This window comes from Lemur catta, chromosome 8 (genome assembly GCF_020740605.2).
Source record: "Lemur catta isolate mLemCat1 chromosome 8, mLemCat1.pri, whole genome shotgun sequence".
Classification (NCBI taxonomy): domain Eukaryota; kingdom Metazoa; phylum Chordata; class Mammalia; order Primates; family Lemuridae; genus Lemur; species Lemur catta.
Window position 1 is genome coordinate 29,564,687 of NC_059135.1, and position 8,242 is coordinate 29,572,928.

Below are 8,242 nucleotides of genomic sequence, written 5' to 3' on the forward strand. Positions count from 1 at the left end.
TGCAAGGATATTCAATTTAATACCTTTTTTATTAAAAAGCCACTAATTTGAATCAGGTTTCATTAGGCAAGTGAAATCCAAATTTTCTAACCAGAAACTTCCAGTTATAAAAAATAGCAGGGACTTTTTAGTCACTTCGGTGTTGACACTTTTGACTATCATAGACTTCAAGTATCAAAAACAATAATGTTAGTATTTTGTTATATGAACCAAATATATCTGAAATGTAACAGTGGAGAAGTTTTTTTGGTTGGTTTAATAGACATAAGCAATCTTTGTTCTAGTATCAATTCCACTGGTCTGCCTATTTCAGAAAGTAAATTATTTTCTTGCAATGTCTATAAAAATAGGAAAAAAACAGCATCCCACCAACCTTCTGACATAGATTCTAAATTATATGCATTTTAAGAGGAAGATACATGTTAGATTAAGTTTTGAACAGTCATGCAGCTAGGAAATGGCAGTGGCAGGATTTAAACTTGGATTTATCTGAGTTTAGAGCTCAAGCCCTTAACTAGTATATATTTTGCCAACTTTTTTTCTTCCATTTAAGAGATGAGAGGGCCGGGTGCGGTGGCTCACGCCTGTAATCCTAGCACTCTGGGAGGCCAAGGCGGGTGGATTGCTTGAGGTCAAGAGTTCGAGACCAGCCTGAGCAAGAGCGAGACCCTGTCTCTACTAAAAATAGAAAGAAATTATCTGGCCAACTAAATATATATAAAAAAATTAGCTGGGCATGGTGGCTCATGCCTGTAGTCCCAGCTACTCGGGAGGCTGGGGCAGTAGGATCGCTTAAGCCCAGGAGTTTGAGGTTGCTGTGAGGTAGGCTGATGCCACGGCACTCACTCTAGCCAGGGCAACAGAGCGAGACTCTGTCTCAAAAAAAAAAGAGAGATGAGAGTCTCATTGTGTTGCTCAGACTGGTCTTGAGCTCCTGGGCTCAAGTGATCCCCCTGCCTTGGCCTCCCAGAATGTTGGGATTAGAGGCATGAGCCACTGTGCCCAGCCTATTTTGCCAATTCTTTGTTTTTATAAGTGGAAAGAATGAGTTTGGAAATGACTTCATCTACATAAAAGGAAGGTTACATATAAATTTACATGGTATTTATTGGTACTAAGTTATAATACATTCAACTTTGTATGTTTTTGCTTTTAATTTCAATTTTAATATTAAATGTATGAGTGTAATATATAATGTGTACTTTCAAGATCCATATCTGTATTTTCAAATAAGTATTGTAATATGAGCAAAAAGGAACTTTAGAAATTATCCTGTTACTTATGCATATAATTGAATTATCATGTTATTTATGTTAGTAAAGGAAACCACAATCCAGACAGGTTAAGTGCGTAGTGTGAGGGTATATAGCCAATTAATGATGGAGCTAGGAGACATGCCGCTGAGTAATCTACAGAGAAATTATTTTGTTAGGTACAATCTGATAAAGTTTGGAAACACGTCAAACAATTCTATGTGTAGTTAGTGAAAGTAAAATAACATGCCTGGGACTTTTAAATACCAGATTGAGTTCAACGTTTGTCTTGGGAAGGAAATACTTTTTAAAAATATAACATTTCACATTTTGTTTTGTTTATTTTTGAGACAGAGTCTTGCTGTGTCACCCCAGCTAGAGTGAAGTGGCTCAGTGCATTACATTACAGCTCACTGCAACCTCAAACTCCTGGGCTCAAGCGATCCTCCTGCATCGGCCTACCAGAATGCTGGGATTACAGGAGTGAGCCATCGCGCCTGGCCTACCATTTTACATTTTTAAAAAATCATCTTAATACTGTGTCTCATTCTAGGCTTACTTGGGTAAACGGAAATGTAGTGAGAGAGGGCATGTTTAGGTTGCAGTATCTCTAAGTAATTACTAGTGTGGGCATCTGGGAAAATAGCTCTCTATATCCTCACTGCCACTGACCTGTAATGCTTCTCCTGACTTCCTTGGTAAGATCCAACAGATGATAAAGAAAGTGGAATACTCTGAAGAAATAGAGCTTTTTCCATGACATCAGGTTCAGTAGACCTCTAATCCTTAGTAAAACAGTACAAATAGGTAGAATAATTTTTAATATGTTTTCTAATATCATCTGAGGTTTCATCTGGGAGATTAGCCAGAGGTTTGCTTCATAGTACAAGAATAAAAGTAAAGATCATTACTTTTTAAAGAAACTGGGACTCCAGGTTTGGATCTCATTTGTGAAGTCCCACATTCCAAGTCACCTAATGTTCTTCTCTAGTTAGCTTGTAGAAGTCCACAATGGAAGAAAACACTGTATACTAGTGTAAGTGTGTTATCTGTTGGTAGAAAGTTAAATGACAGTTCTATAAATATGTGTACTTTTAAATAAAATTAAATCCCATATAAAAGTATTTTTAGTGTTGTTAAATCCTTTAATTTTCTTAAAAAAAGTTTTATAAAATAGTAAAATTTAACTACTGTGCTGGCTCATTTGTTAAATGACTAGTACCAGCCATTTAAACATCTTATCAATCCAATAGCTAATGAAAGATTATTAATTCATTCCACAAACATTTATCAAATATGAATAAGATCTGATTCCTGCCCAGGAGGAGTATCAGTAGGTTTATATTGCTGAAAGCATTCCTGCACTATGCCACTGCTTGCACACTTTTCTTAGTGACTTGTGAAGAAAAAATGATTATGTGTAAATGCTACATTTTATGGTGGCTTAGAGATATTGTGTCTCTGTAATTTTCTCCAATTAATAAAACCAACAGGCTTGGCTCACCCCCATTCTGACTTCTTGGTGTGTTCTTTGGAGGACCTTTCTCTGCTTCAGATTGAGCTGCAGAAGGTATCAGTTTACTATCCTCTTGAATTAAACTTCATCCCATTGGAACAAGCATTTCCTAAAACACCCTGAGAAACTTACTATAGAGCATGGTGACATTTTCAATGTCATTTTGCTTGCCATGCATGTTATTTATTATTATTTGTTCCTCCAGGGGAAAGATGTTCAGTTCTTTTTAGATATTTTATACTGTATCCCTCAGTTGTCAATTAGCCATCTTTCAGTTCATTCATTGATGGAACAAACATTCACACAGTTCCTATGCACTGTGCTAGGAGACAAGGCTGCGGAATTGCACGTGGGTAGAGCAGCTTTGAAGCAGCTCAGCATCTAAATGGGGAAGATAGGCAGGTAGATAATTGCAGTACAGGTGTTGAGCGAGAGGAGCAGTACACCCCTTAGGAGGAACGCCAGACTTATGAGTCAGGAAAGACATCCCAAGGAAGTGCATCAATCACCCATGTTTGCCAAATGCTAATTCTTACCCTTTTAAGGATCTGGACATTGCGAGTCTCAAGAAAGTTGTGGATTCTTTTCTCAAAACACGACACACCAAAATTTTGCATATTTCAGGTATTTGCCCATTCCTTGAAATCCAAGTATTGCAGGGTAAGAATCTAAAGACATCTTAATATTTTTAGTCCAGATTAACCCTCTATAGTATAAATAGCTTGGCCCTTTTCCTATTTTAAAACTATATTTTTCAGGTTTTAAGGGGAGTACTTTGTAGTAATATTCTAGAATCCCACCCCATCTTTTTCATGTTCACACAGACTTTAGTCATCGCCTCCAGTATATGCTTTTTTATTCCTTACTAGCCTGTGTTACAGTTTGTAATTCATATTTTACAAAGTTTTAGGAAAGTTGTTAGAAATTTTGGAGTCACTTTTAAAAAGAAACTACTTTGAACTTCTTGTCTCCCACCAGTAACACAGGTTTACTTTTGCCTTATTTCCATTTTTTTCTCCTGAGATTTTAGACTCAGATTTTATCTTTCAATCTTGAAGACTCGTTTATCCCAAAAATTATGGATATGTGCATTTGAGATCATTATTAGCAGTTGTTAACTTAGTCCTTTTAAAAACCTTTGAAATGACGGTTAAATATAGTGCGTTAACACTTCCCACGTGCAGAGCTTTGGTACTGAGAAGCGCCAGAGGGAGGATTCGGGAATGCCGATGCCGAAAGCCCAAAGCGTGGAGCCTCGCAGGGCGGCACAGGTGGGCCCGGCAGGTGCCGCGGGGGCTCAGAGGAGGCAGGGAGGGACCCAGGCTGAGCGCACGGGGCTCAGGAAAGGAAGCCGAGGACTCCTTCCATTTACCCACGCCTCGGAGGGTCACAGTCAGTGCCTTATTGTGATGTTCTGACCGTCGGGTGTTTGTCATTTCTTTTTATTAAGCAAAGAGGCATTCGGGAAAGGAGGGCTAGAATGGGCCCCCGCGTTCACTCAAGAACGGACCGAGCGATGCGCGCCAAGGGCAGCACGGCTCCGGCGCGCGCTAGGCCGCCCGTTTAAATCTCCCGCCTCCCGCGGCGGGAGCCCGACACCTCCACGCACTTGTGCGGAGGGGCACGGGCTGCGGGAGCGGCCCGGCGGCGTCGCAGGGCTCGCGCGCGGCGGCCGGAACGGGTGCCGGGACGGACCTCTGCGCGGCCGAACGCGACCCGAGGCAGCGGAGGACCGGCGCGTCGCGGCTCCGGCGTCGCGGTGAGCGTCTGCGGCCTCCCGTCCTCCCCCTTCCTCTTGGGCAGCGGTCCAGCCGGGAGGCCAAACCCCTGGTTCCCATGGCGACGGCGGGGGTGGGGGCGCTGCCGGAGGCGCCGGCCACGCGCGCACGCGGTCTCTCGGGGCCCTGCTGGCCTCTCGGTTCCCTTAGGGACCCGGGCCCAGCCTGCGGCCTTCCTCTGGGGCAAGGCGTAGGCCGAGCTCCTCCGGGCAGAACCGGCAAGGAGTGGCTTTCCGCGTAGCCGGGTCCTCTCAGGCGGGAAGGAGCATCCGCCCACGCTCGCCCCGGTCGGTCGCGAACTAGAGCGGCGGCTGAGGCTTGTTTAGGTGATTTCTGTCGAAGGTGGAGATCGTTCTGACAGAGGCAGACGCTCACAGCCTTGAGGTGCTCGCCTGCTGATCACCTTCTTACGTTGTGCTTATTTTTGCTTCACCATTATTTTGGAATGGAAATGTCTTCCTTAGAAACTAATTGGCAACCGATTTATAAAAAACCAAACATAAGTGAATTGCGCGGTTTGGGCTGAAGGGCGGGATGCACGAGCTCCCGAGGGGATCCGAACACAAATCCTGCGGCCCCGGCCTTTGAACCCAGTCCCCCGCCCACGGATCTGTTCCCAGGAACCCGGATCGTCTGGTTCGGCGCCCGGCTGATGGCAGCGGTCAGATACCTGATGCTCTAGGAAAGATGGAGAGGGGAAAGGGGCGGGGTGGTGATGCGTCCTGGCAGTCACCCGCCATGCTGAGGCTTTGCCAGTAGAGGGGGTGGGATCATCTTCCGTGAATTAGCTGTTCTTGCACAGGGCATAAAAGCTATTAGTAACATGAACTGTAGTTCACGGTGAATTGGCTTGTTGGGAAGATAACGTTTTTCCATGGTTTTGGATTTTTTCTAAGTATGTATTATTGATTTATTTGGTTCTGACTCAGGCAACGTACTGTAAGGCGATATTACTTTAATCATCTTCACATCAATATTTATGGAGTAGCCACAGGTGCCTCATCCTTTAGTAGGAGTTAATTATACATTTACTGGCCAAATAAACATCTCCTAATGGTATGTATATATTTTTATATGACCAAACTTATAAATCGTTTTATATTTGTTATCTGTTCCTTAAATACCGGCAATCTTTGAAATCTATGTATTTATTTAATAGTGCAAAATGATTATACTCTAGCCACTGAAATAGATATGCGCAAGGCATTGTTCTAGTTACCAGTAGTTATAATTGCCAGAAAAATCATTATAATTTTAGAGTTAATGGGTGCTCGGAGATCAGCCAAAGGGCAAAAATTGTAAACATGAGACTGGTGGAAAAAGTAGGAAGCCACATTTTTATTATAAATGTTTATTACAAAGCAATTAATAAAATAAAATTTATACCTGTTACTGAACTAGGACCGAATATCAAAATATTAAATATAAAACGGATAATATACTGTTCTATACTGCCAAACTTTGTGATTTTATTGTGTGATACATCCTATATTTTAAAGTGTTTCTTTTATACTTTAGCTTTTCCAGTACTCTCTGTGCCTCCTTTAAATTTTTATTCTTTTTCTATGCTTTCACAGCAACAGATGGGGTGTGTGAAAGACTCTTAAGTGTGTCTATAACTGGAAAGATTACCTCATGTGAAGTGGATTTTGTTGTTTAATGATATCTTATTCCCTTTTTCCATTTTGTTTGTTTTTCACTCATCCCTTAAGTTTTGCCTTTTTTCTGGAGTCAAATTTTCAAACTTCTGCATGGACCCAGTATTCACCATTAAATGTTAGTCACCTTCTATGTCCTTGTTATTATTATTTTGCCATTGTTGACTCATTTGCATATAATACTAGGGTATTTTTTTTTCTTTTTTGGTTAATTTAGTTGAAATAGATAGGAAAAAACAAAGACTAATGTAACAATATCTATACTTGCAATGACCAACATCAACTACTGTTAGCATTTTATCATATTTCTTTGTAGGTTTTTTGTTTTTATTTTTGTTTTGAGACACTCTGTTGCCTGGGCTAGAGTTCAGTGGCCTTATCATATAGCTCACTGCAACCTCAGACTCCTGGACTCAAGCCATCCTCCTGCCTCAGCGTCCTGGGTAGCTGGGATTACAGGCGCATACCACCACACCTGGCTAATTTTTCTATTTTTTTTTTTTTTTTTAGAGACAGAGTCTCACTCTGTTGCCCAGGCTGGTCTCGAACTCCTGGCCTCTCCTGAGGCGATCTTCCTGCCTCAGGCTCCCAAAGTGCTAGGATTACAGACATGAGCCACCATGCTTGGTCTCTAGTGTTTTTTTAAATAAAGAAATCAAACATTTCCAATAAAGCTCAAGTTCTTTTTCTACATACCCAATCCTACCATCCCTAACCAACTACTCATCATCATGAGTTGCTTATGTGTGTTTTGTATTTTTTAAAAAATTATATTTTATATGGTTTGTGTTTTAAATTTTTAAATGTTATATCATATTGGATATAATCTATACTTTTTGCACTCAGTATTTTTAAAATCTATTTTGATATTGGTAGTTCTAGTCACTCGCATATTTGTTTTATATAGTATTCTGTTATATGAATATATCACATTTTTTGTTCATTTAGCTTTTGATTAATAAGATTGTTTCCAGTTTTTTATTATTCTACTAAAACATAGATATTCATTTGGTAAATATTTACTGAGCATCTACTATGTGCTCCATACTGTTTGCTCACAAACAGATGAAAATCTCTGCCCACATAAAGCTTTAAATACCTAGTGATAGAATTGTTAGGTCCAGAAGCATATTTAGTTTTATAAGAAACTGCCAGACCTTTTCCAAAATAGTTGTACTATTTTATAATTTCATCAGCAATATATGAGAGTTCCAGTTGCTCACGTTCTCACCAATTTTGGTATTGTTAGTCTTTATCATTTAAGCCATTGTAGTGGGTGTTTAGTGGTGTATTGTGAGTTGAGAATTCATGCTTGCTCTTATCAGAAGTTTCCGCAGGCACGGTGGCATGTGCGCTTGTAGTCCTAGGTACTCGGGAGGCTGAGGCTTGAGCCCAGCAGTTTGAGGCTACAGTGAGCTATGATTGTGCCAGTGCACTCCAGCCTGGGTGACAGAGCAAAATGCCCACCTCTTGAAAAATAATAATCTTTTTTCCCCCAAGGGGAAATTCATATAACATACAGTTAACTAGTTTGAAGTGTATAATTCGGTGTTATTGTTTTCACAATCTTGTGAAATCGCTAGCTCTCTCTAGTTTTAAAACTTTTTCATCACCCTGTAAAAAAATGCCTTCTACTCGTTCATGAATCCCTCGGTTTGTTCTTTTTTATTGCTGAGTGGTATTCCATTGCATGATGTATTGTCATTTGTTTATTCACCCGTTGATAGACATTCTAATTTTTGGCTATTATGAATAAAGCTGGTAAGAACACTTATAGGTCTTTCGGCATATGTTTTCATTTCTCTTGGGTAAATACAAGTGCATTTGTTGAGTTGTTTGCTAAGTATTTATAGGAAACTGTCAAATTTTGCTCAAGTGGTTATACCATTTTATATTCTCACAGGCCATGTACAAAGGTTTCAGTTGTTCCCCATCCTTGCCAACATTTTGCATTGACAGGTTGTTAGCAAATTCAAATGGGTGTGTGCTGATATATCTTTGTGGTTTTAATTTGCATTTCCCTGATGAGTAATGATG

At 40.4% G+C, this 8,242-nt stretch overlaps 1 protein-coding gene across 2 annotated transcripts in view; it reads left to right on the plus strand.

Moving 5' to 3' along the window:
- Positions 1-4,510: 4,510 nt before the first annotated feature.
- ICA1L (islet cell autoantigen 1 like) overlaps positions 4,511-8,242 on the plus strand; it is a 55,841-nt gene continuing 52,109 nt past the window's right edge. For both annotated transcript variants that reach the window (XM_045559702.1, XM_045559703.1), the window contains exons 1-2: positions 4,511-4,528; positions 5,477-5,603. The gene's annotated coding sequence lies outside the window, so the exon portion shown is untranslated. The remainder of the gene's footprint in view (positions 4,529-5,476; positions 5,604-8,242) is intronic.